This window comes from Panthera onca, chromosome A3, assembly GCF_046562875.1.
Source record: "Panthera onca isolate mPanOnc1 chromosome A3, mPanOnc1 haplotype 2, whole genome shotgun sequence".
Classification (NCBI taxonomy): domain Eukaryota; kingdom Metazoa; phylum Chordata; class Mammalia; order Carnivora; family Felidae; genus Panthera; species Panthera onca.
In genome coordinates this window covers 18443502-18453617 of record NC_138341.1, presented here as the reverse complement: position 1 = coordinate 18453617, position 10116 = coordinate 18443502, and the positions used below count along the sequence as shown (strand labels likewise).

Genomic DNA, 10116 nt, shown 5'->3' with positions numbered 1-10116 from the left:
TGTACAGTGGGACTTGTGTCACCTTGTTGGTGGCAGGCATCCCTTCCCTGAAGTCCACTAAGACTTCCCATCAGTGTTTCTTGCACCTTCTCTTGCTCGCCAATCATTGTGCACACAGCAGTCTTTTCAAAACTTACATTGGGTCCCATTACTCTCTTCCAAAACTTTTCACCCTATTGTACTGAGAATAAAACCCAAGTTGCTTGTCTTGATTAGTAAGGCCATTCCTGATCTGCCCCTGGTTATCTCTGCAACCCTATCTGGTACCTCTTCCCTTCCCTCCCCCCCCCCCCCCACCCCGGTCCAGCTGCTATGGTTTTCCCCATTCCCGGACCACCTCTTTTCCACCCCAGAGCTCTTGCTCATGCCATCCCCTCTGTAGCAAACACCATGTTCCCTCTGACCACGTGGCTGGCTCCTTCTTAGGGTCATAGCTAAAAAGCTACCTGTGTAGTGAGGACTGTCCTGAGTGCTCCAGGTGAGTATGTTCTCCGTCCACCTTGATCTTCTCCATCATTGCTCCCTCCCGGTTGTGTTACAGCATTTCACCTTTTGGAATTGCTTAGTTTTCTTCTTGTTTACTGTCTGTTTCCCTCCCTAGGTCATGAGTTTGGGGAGGGCAATGCATATCTGTCTTGTTTACCACATACCCCAGGCCTGGCATAGTATTCAACTTGGAACAGGTATTTGTTGCATAAACACTAAAGACCTACAGGATGGGGCTGGTAATACTGCCCAGGTAACCACACTGCATTAAAAGAGATCACGTATGGAAGTGCTCTGTAAACCAGAGACTCATGTTAATGATGTCAGTGGTTAACTGTATACAGTGGGAGAAACAAGAATAGGCAAAAAAAAAAAAAAAAAAAAAAAAAAAAGTTTTTATGTTTGATTGAAAACTGAAGGCAACTCTGCTCTCCTAATTCTAGAAGAGTCGATGAGAGAGCTGTTTCCAACCCAGCAGCGATGACCATGGGACAATTTCATGATGTACATTTCTTTATTTTTTTAAGTTTATTTATTCATTTTGAGAGTGACAGAGACACCACAAGTAGGGGAGAGGCAGAGAGAGAGAGGGAGAGAGAAAGAATCCCAAGCAGTCTCCATACTGCCAGCACAGAGCCTGTCGTGGGGTTCAAACCCACAAAGCCATGAGATTATGACCTGAACTGAAACCAATAGTAGGATGCTTAACCGACTGAGCCACCCAGTCGCCCCCAAAATGTATGGTTTTCTTGTACGTCTTCTTTTGCCTTGGCTACTAAATTTGGGTCTCAATTGTCATGCAAAAATTAGCCAAAAAACTTCTGTTAAATACAGCTAGTGTTTTGTGAGAGTAACTAGCACTCTGCCTGACACACAGAGGAAGCTCAAAATTAAATAGTAATGTCCATGTGAATAGTCTTAGGTTTTATTGTCCCTTTGCCATTTTCATGGTAAACGACCTCATATCCTCTTTGGAAGTAGGGAAAGCATCAAGCAGTTTTGCTTTTTATTACTGTAAAAATAAAATTATTCGTAATAGCTAAAAGTGGAAACAACCCAAATGTCCATCCACTGACAAATGGATAAATGAAACGTGGCCTATCCATACCATGGAATATTATTTGGTAATAAAAAGAAATGAAGTGCTGATACACACTACCACACGAATGAACCTTGAAAACATTATGCTCAGTGAAAGAAGCCAGTCACCGAAGACCACGCATATTGTACGATTTCATTTATGTGAAGCGTCCAGAATAGGTCATGCACGCAGACAGAAAGTAGAGGAGTGGCCGTCTAGGGCTGGATGGTTGGAAGCCATGGAGAATGACCGCTAGATGCGGTGGAGTAATGAAGATTTGGGGAGTAAGGAAAGTGTTCTAAAATTGGTGGTGGTGGTCCATGCCCTGCTCTTTGGATGTAGCAAAAACCATTGAATTGCACTTTAAATGGTGAATTGTATGGTATGTGAATTATATCTCAATAAAGCTGTTAAAATTGATTAATAAAATTATAGTAAGAGCCCCCCTGGCTCTCTGAGGGTCGCATGACTGAGCAGGCCAATCAGAGTGGGCTTACAGGCGGCAGCTTTGATTGGGCCTGAATAATAGCTCCTCCCCGGCTCCCTTCCCCTCCCTCCCCCACCTAAACGTTCTCTCAGCCTTCTGGGGACCCTGACCAGAGAGAGTTAGACATGGGCTTCCACCCTCAAGGAGCTAGGTCTGTCTGGGAGCTGAGCAGGGTGCAAGGGGCTATGGAAAGGGTGCTCGCAGTCAAGACCCAGCGCAACTCCCTGGCCGCAGGGAGGGTATTGTGGGGCTTCTGTGTGGAGAAACATCTTTCGCCACAGCAAATACTGTTTTATCTCTTCATTCTCGTGTGACTTCCACAGACGGTTACCGTGCGCGGTGCTGGGGACACAGAGATGACTGTGTGTCCCTGCGTGGGTGGGGCGCCAGAACCCACCGCGGTAGGGGGAGGGCTGGAGGCCGCGGGAGACCCCGAGACGCTGCTCAGGGGCCCCTGCGGGGCTGCCGGCGCAGTTCGCGCCGGAAGGACGAGAACGCTTGGCTTGGCCGGCGGCTCAGGGGCGCGTGTTTTGCAGAGAGCTCCGACCCGGGCAGGTCACACAGCTTCCCGGAACTGGCCCCAGGCTGAGGGCCGCGTGGTGGCCTCTCCGGGTCAGGGGATGGAGCTGTGAACGCCCGGCGGGAGTGGCTTTGAGGCCGGACTGGCTCCCTCGCTGCGAGGTCTTTCCTCGGGCACAGGTGAGGGGCCCCTGCTCTCCACAGCTGAGCGGGTCACCGCCTGCCCCCGGGAGGGGAAGGGCGGGCCGCGCGCGGTCCCGGAGGGAGAGTGCCCTGCCGGGAAGGCTGGCCGGCGAGACGCCGGGCTCTGTGCGGGACGTTTGCCACTAGAGGGAGTGCCACGTCGTTCTCCGTCCCCAGCACTGGGCTCCCAGGCCCGCAGACCGGCCTGGGTGGCAGCCAGGGCTCGGGGGTTCCTGGGAAGCTCACTCGTTTGCCCTTTTCCACTTAAAGGTTTCTCAGAAGCAGCTGGACTCGAGAATCCTTAGCGTCGTTTGGCAGGCATTCGCAGAGCCCTTGAACTAGGGATGCAGCCTCTGGCCCTTGCAAACCTCTGGGGCCTTGGGCAGGGATGCTGGTCCCTAGAGAAGCTGTCCTTCGCTCCCAGCACTTGAAGACCTGAGAAGCGCAGGGAGCCTCACTTCTGTTTCCCTGTGCAGAGTCTGGTCTGGCCCTCAGAGCTGCAAAGGACAGGCCCATGGGTTCTGGAGAGCGGTTCAGCTCTATGCTACCTGGAAAAGTAGTTTAGTGCCTGATGGGAGAGAGCAGGATGGGGACATGAGGTGAGGCCAGGCTGGCAGGATGTGTAGGTGGTGTTAGAGACCTGGAGACAGGAGAGCTGGCTCCCAGTATCTCAACATGGGGCTGGTGGAGCTGATGGGCACGGTGGGGGTGGTCAGACCCCAAATTTGGGCAAGAACGGCTCTGCTGTGACTCTCTTGGCTTGGCCCTTAGGTAAAGGGCAGCAGAAGATTGCTTGTGGATGCCCCTAAGCCCTGCCATGAGAGGTCCCCACAGGTCCAGGTTGGGCTGGCTACCTACGGTGGCTGGCTGATGGTTGCTACCCTTTAGAGGCAGGGCTAGGACCAAACAGGGTGTCCCAAGCATAAGCCCTAGGCCCTGGCCACTGCCGACATGGTCACTAAGATTTTGGACCACATCCCAAACTTCTGACCCAGGCCCTGCGAAGGGTGCAGGAGGCTTGGGGTCCATTCCCCCCTCCAGCATCCACCCCTGGGTCTGGGAGAGGGACCATCCTTTGCAGTCCTTGGGCACAGGCAGCAGGGGTACAATAATGCAAACCGGGGACTGCACGTTGCAGGAAGCTGGTGTGCCATCTGCAGTGGGAGTGGGTCAGAGCTGGCCTGCTGAGGCTCCTGTCACTGCTGTGGTTAATGCTGGTGATTACCATGGTTACCCGAGGCTGGAAGCTCTGACAGTCAAAGGCAGAGCAGGAGAGAGATGTCCTCTCCCTGCTCTGAGCCACATGGCTGCCTCTGCCTCCCTGGCAAATAGAAGAGCCTGAACCAGAGAAGTTATTCTGCCAGGGTTCAGCCGATTCGTGCATCATCAATCACCAAGCATTGGGGCTTTTGGGGGGCCCTGTCCTGAGCACATCCCATGTGAGGGAGGCGAAGGAAATGTCCTCAGTTTGCTCAGTCTTGGGAGGACAGGTCCTCAGGGAGCTCAGAGTTAGAGGAAGGAAGCAGCTAGAAGGACAGGTGGAGAATTCAGCACAGGCTCTTGAAGATCCAGTGATGACTCTCTAGTCCCATGCTCCAGTGCCAGCCCGAGGCGGTGAGAGCACCCTCTCCAACCCGGGTGCTGTCTGGGGTGTCAGGACACCCGCTCTACCACTGGTTGGGAGTCCCAGCTCCTGCTGGGCCCTGGTTTCCCCATCTGCAAAATGGGGTTAACGGTTACTAATCCCCACCTAGTCCAAGTCTGTGGGGAGGAGTTTTTAAATGACTAATTTTGTGCATTGAAATGAGACAACAGATTTCAAGTCTTCGGAGAAAAGGCCTTATTTATTATTATCATCAACTCATTGAGCAGAAATTCTGTTTATCTCCTTTGCTGCCTCTCCAGTGCTGCATGAATTGAGAACCATAATACCTCAGTGAGATGGTAGGGCCTGCACAGCTGCCCAAATCCTAGCCCTGGGGATTCCTGGGGGGCTAGGGAGGCCGGGTGGCACTTCCTCTGAGCTTGGAGGGGCTACCAGGATCAGGAGCAGTGTGCCAACTCCAGGGCCGAATGCTACAGTGGGAATCTGCAGGTTCTCAAGCAGGGTGCCTAGCTGGAGTTGTGAGAGCTGGGGCGAAGGAAGCAGGAGCTGGTGGGTGGAGGAGGCTTGCTTTGAAGCTCTTTCTCTTTGGTTCATTATCATTATATGTTCATTTTAAAAATGAGAAAATGCAGATATGCCAAAAGAGAGAGAGAATGAAGAAAGAAAATTAAATCACTTATGTTAAATTAATTAAATTCTGATACTCTGTTCTGGTAAGGAGTATTGCGTAGAAGGTCTCCATAAGTGGCTGAGGGAATGAATGAACTCAGGTGACTGTAAACTGTCTGATAGATACCCTTTTGAAAAAGAAAGATTTTTTTTTTTTCCAGAGAGGTTTTAGGTTCACAGCAATATTGAGCAGAAGGTACAGAACCTTGCTGTGTACCTCCTATGCCTACACGTGCATAGCCTCTTCTGTTATCAACACCCCCTACTAGAATGGCACATTTGGGCAATCAATGAACCCATATCAACACATGGTTATCACCCAAAGCCCGTGGTTTACATCAGCGTTCACTTTGCTATTGTACATACTATGGATTGGGACAGGCATCTGCCATTCCGGTGTCATATGGGGTATTTTCACAGCCCTAAAAATCCTCTGTGCTCCGTCTCTCAGACATTTTCCCCTCCGCACATCTGCATGTCCAAACATTCCCCCATTATATTAATATCTATGGTTTTCTTTTTTTTTAAATTTTTTTAACATTTTATTTATTTTTGAGACAGAGACAGAGCATGAACAGGGGAGGGTCAGCGAGAGGGAGACACAGAATCTGAAACAGGCTCCAGGCTCTGAGCTATCAGCACAGAGCCCGACGCAGGGCTCGAACTCTATGGTTTTCAAGATAGGAGTATGCTCTACACATTGATGGGAAACCTGTTTCCCCTCTGAAAAATGAAATGGGGATAATAAGCATGAAACACCCCCGTCTTCAATAATTTGGATTGGACCGCTGATGTCTTTGTGTTATTTGGCTATGGTCATGAGGCTGAAGTTAGGAAGGACAAGGATAGAACATGAGGAAGGACAGAGTCCCTCTAAGGCTGGGCGGGAGAGGAGACCAAGAAAGGCAAATGGTGGCACAGGACGTCCCTTGGGGACACAGTGCATTGCGTACCACTGCCCTCTGCAAGAGCTGTGTCTGCCCCCAGGTGTGCATCTCTGTCTTTACTTCCTTCTCCAGAGTTCCTTGCTCCTTGAGGGAGGTCAGTCACCGAAAAAAAAAAGATGCCTGTTGGGGTAGATATATATGTGTCTCATATATGTGTCCTGATGCAAACCCAGGAATTACACCATGAGCTAAAAGAAAAAAATCCTGCCCAGGGCTTCCTGCATTGGTAAGAAATCGGCAGGTGTCCCCTAGTGTGTCTGAGGAGCTTCGTGCATGTGGAGGAGAGTTCCTGATGTCTAAATCTGTCCACAGCACTTCCTCTGTCTTATCTGTGCTGACAGCTTCTCTTTCATCTCCGAGGGTCTGGATCCCAAAGCCCTTTGACCACTGGGCTGCGCTTGAAGGACTCTCCGCTTCCTCAGTAAGCCTCTGGGCTCACACATCCTATCTGTATGGGCCAGACCCACGCGGTGGCCCACGCCGATGGCTGCCGGAGAAGGTGGAAGCAGTGCTGTCCCAGCAGAGCAGCGGCCTGCCAAGCAGGTGGTCACGACGACATGAGCACAGAAGCAGGGCACACAGTCCTCTTGCTCCTGGACAAGACTCCAGGGGCGTCTGACTGATTGCAGACAGGCTCTGGGTCCTCCCGTGAGGATGCACACCTTGCATTTCCCTGAAGGTGTGGCTTTGCTCATCACCAGGGTCTATCCCCAGCCATTGAGCTGGCTGTTTAGGGAGAGGTACTGTTTGGTCCTGAAAATCATGGCTCCTGATGTCCCTGCTCTTAAATTTCTTCTGTAAGATCTTATGTCTTTTCTACCTCAGGTGATGTGCCTGAGGGCTCTGTGGTTCGCCTCATTACCATCACATTTCCTCCTGGCCTGACCCGTGTTGGTGGCAGGGAGCCGCGACAGAGAGCTGGCTTGTTGGTGGAAGGGCTGGCCTCAATTAATGATGAGAAACTGAGCTGGGGCAAATGTAGAGTTCTCCCGTCAGGCCTCCCCTCCTCAAAGGACTGCACAGATAACATGCACACGGGAGGCTGGAGATGCTGCTCAGGGTCCGGGTCACATCACGCCTTTCTCTGCTTGCTAACCAGAGCTGCTGACCCCTCCTCTTCGACCCGTGCCCCTCCCTCCCTGCTCACCAGGCACCTGTCGCCCTGGCCTGTTTGCATCGTCCTTTCCCGCCCAGCTGCTTCCTCAGGGTCCCTCTCTTCTGGGCCAGCCCTCTCCCCAAGCTTCAGGAATCCACCTCTTCAGAGAAGCTTCCCGGCCACTGTCTAAAGTAGCTTTCCCTTTTCCCTCCTCATGTTATTAATGCCTTTTCTTTTTAATAGTATGTATTTCAATTTTCTTATTTTTTGGCTTCTTTATTTCCTTATTATCTGTTTCTCCAGGTAGCATCCAGGAGAGCCGAGACCTTGTATGTGAATTTTGTTTATCACTGTATCCCCAGCATAGCAGGATGCAAGTCTTATAATAAGTGCCCCGTAAGTAGTTGATTGATGAACGGTTTAGCAACACATGTAAGAATGTCTTGACTCTAGGTGACTTTAAGCTCAATCTGAGTAAGACATATGACCTGTCATTTTCTGGTTGATCCTTACTTGGAATGAGGGGGAGGACTTCCCCACTCTGCTTACACAAATGTTGTAGCTTTGGAGCTCTGAGCACAGTGCTGAGGTTAGAGCATAAGTAGCATGTTAACAAAATGGCACATGCCTAGGGGAAATTGTGACTTGGAACCATAGACTTTGAGGACAGTAAACTTAGGGTCTTTCACTTGGAGAAGGGAAGGCTATCCCTAAGGATACCTACGAGTTGTACACAGATATCCCAGACACATTGTAGAAGAAGAGTGTGTGTGTAGGGTGGGTTGCCTGGAAGGCAGTGATCTCTTCCTCACTGGAGGTGTTACTAAAAGCTTCCCTTGGCGCGGACGTAAGACTAGATGACATTTAAAGTTGCTTTCAGTCTGAAGTGTCCACATATATCAATGTGATTTTGGAGGAGCCTGGGTGGTTCAGTCAGTTGAACATCTGACTTCGGCTCAGGTCATGATCTCACGATTTGTGGGTTTGAGCCCCATGTCGGACTCTGTGCTGACAGCTCAGAGACTAGAGCCTGCTTTGGATTCTGTGTCTCCCTCTGCGCACGTGCTCTCTCTCTCTCAAAAAGAAATAAATACTAAAAATTTTATAAATGAGATTTTGAAATGTTTTTGTTGGACTGTTCCAACCAGCCCAGGGCAGGTAGGAAGAGCAAGCTATTCCTATACCTACTATTCCTGAAGTAGTTTCTGGCCCTGTAAGTGTGTGTGTGTGTGTGTGTGTGTGTGTGTGTGTGTGTTTGCGTGTGTGTAATTGCGGTGGACTGGATTCTTGTTGAACAAATATTCACTCAATATTCACTCTCTCTTCCTCCTTAGGATGGCATATACTTATATTTACCTGCCTCACTCATTTTGGGCATGGCCATGTAACCGGGTGCACAGAAGTGGGAGTGTACTGAGGCTTTGAATGTTTGTTTAGCCTCTGGAGCTCCTGCCTACTCCATGATGTAAGTACATCCAGGGTAGCCATAGTTTCAGGATGAAGAGACATGGGGAAAGCAGACCTGACCCAAGCCCAAATGAGTCCAGCCAACTCACAGACCCATTACTGAAAAGAAATAAATGCCTGTTGTAAGCCACTGAGATTTTGGGATTATTTGTTACACAGCCTTATCATGGAAAAGCTGACTAACGAGTGTTCGTGGTAGTCTTTACAGGGAACTAGTCCAATACTCAGGCCTGTTCACAGAGGGCTTCAGGATGGAGGCACCTGCTCTGTTGCATGTCATTAAGGAATTAGGTTTTAGTAAATAGTTCCTCCCCCTTTTAGACTCCGTTCCCTGACCTCTTCCTCAAGTGCGTATCTCCCCCCTCTTTAGGACAATTAACCACATTCACAAAATTCCACCTCCTCCTCCTCTACAGGCCACTTCTGCAGGCTCTCAGAACTGTCTGTCTTTGACAAGGGCTATCCTTGTTGTGGGAGGCCCTCAGCTTTCCGAGGAGGTTGGAAAGAATGGAGCTCAGAGAAATGGAGGGGCCCCCGCAAGCTGCAGCAGCAGGAGGCAAAGGAACCAGCAGCAGGGCCCTCTGGAAAGATCGGAGGAGGCATGTAGCTGAGTGCTCACACAACGTGAGGATGTCGCAGCTCCAAACCAGGGTGTTCTCTGTGATGTCAGGTGAGCAGCCACTTAAGTGCCTCTACCTCCAGCGTATCCAACACAGACACGCTGAAAGTGGCTGTAAAATGCCTTTGACTCTTATCTCTCTTGCATCACCCTCTGAAATGAAATCTCAAACACTTTCGCAGGGTTTGATGCAGAGAACAGTAAGCAGATAGAGGTTCAGGCAGAAACAGAACAGGAGTCAAAAGCCCTGGAGAAAAGCATGAATGGGCTTGGAGAGGACAAATAAAATAGCAGAGACATTTATACGGGTCTCCCCTACCTCTCAGAACAAAACAATTATGAGATAAGAGAGGCATGGATGGGAGGAAATTCTTTCATTTTTCACATTGCAAGCTGGAGAGATCCAATAGCCTGTTTATGAAGAACAATAAAGAAGATACATGAACTCAGTAAAGAGGTTGTTACAAATATATCTGGTGGTTTTGAAAGGCCAGGGTTTTCTCCCCGCTTTTGGATAAAGCTGTCAGCTAAGTATTAAAAGATTTTTTTTTTTGCTTTGCTTTTTTTGTTTTTTATTTATTTTATTTTTTTATTTTTTTTTCAAAAAGCAATAACTGGCACCAGCAGTTTGTTACAATTGGCAGGAAGAGTTATCACTTTTATTTAGGATTTGGAAATGCAATCAAAGAAGGGCAGATTGGAGCTTGAATTAAATGAAGCTTAAACAGCAAAAAGAAAAATCTCTGCTGGTCTTTTAAACAAACAAACACAAAAATTATAGCTCCTTGTTGTTAATTTGAGCTGTAAAACATTTGACACTCATACTTGATAAAACAGTGCCAAACAGAATGGTTGCTACTTTTTTTGTGTTAAGTACTGAACGTTCTGATCACTTTTACGCGGAAAAAAAAACCCTTGTTTTTAGAAACTCTTTGGTGGGACCTGACTAGCTTATT

General features: G+C 49.2%; 1 long non-coding RNA gene across 2 annotated transcripts; it reads left to right on the top strand.

The window, feature by feature from the left end:
- The first annotated feature begins 2512 nt into the window (after positions 1-2512).
- On the top strand, positions 2513-9662 carry LOC132687603 (uncharacterized). 2 transcript variants are annotated; one of them, XR_009614205.2, is made up of 4 exons: positions 2513-2753; positions 7378-7470; positions 8409-8539; positions 8958-9662. It is a non-coding gene; the product is annotated as an uncharacterized LOC132687603 (long non-coding RNA). The 2 variants fall into 2 exon arrangements; XR_013554440.2 differs by lacking the exon at positions 8958-9662 and having other exon boundaries at positions 8409-8660.
- Positions 9663-10116: the final 454 nt, after the last annotated feature.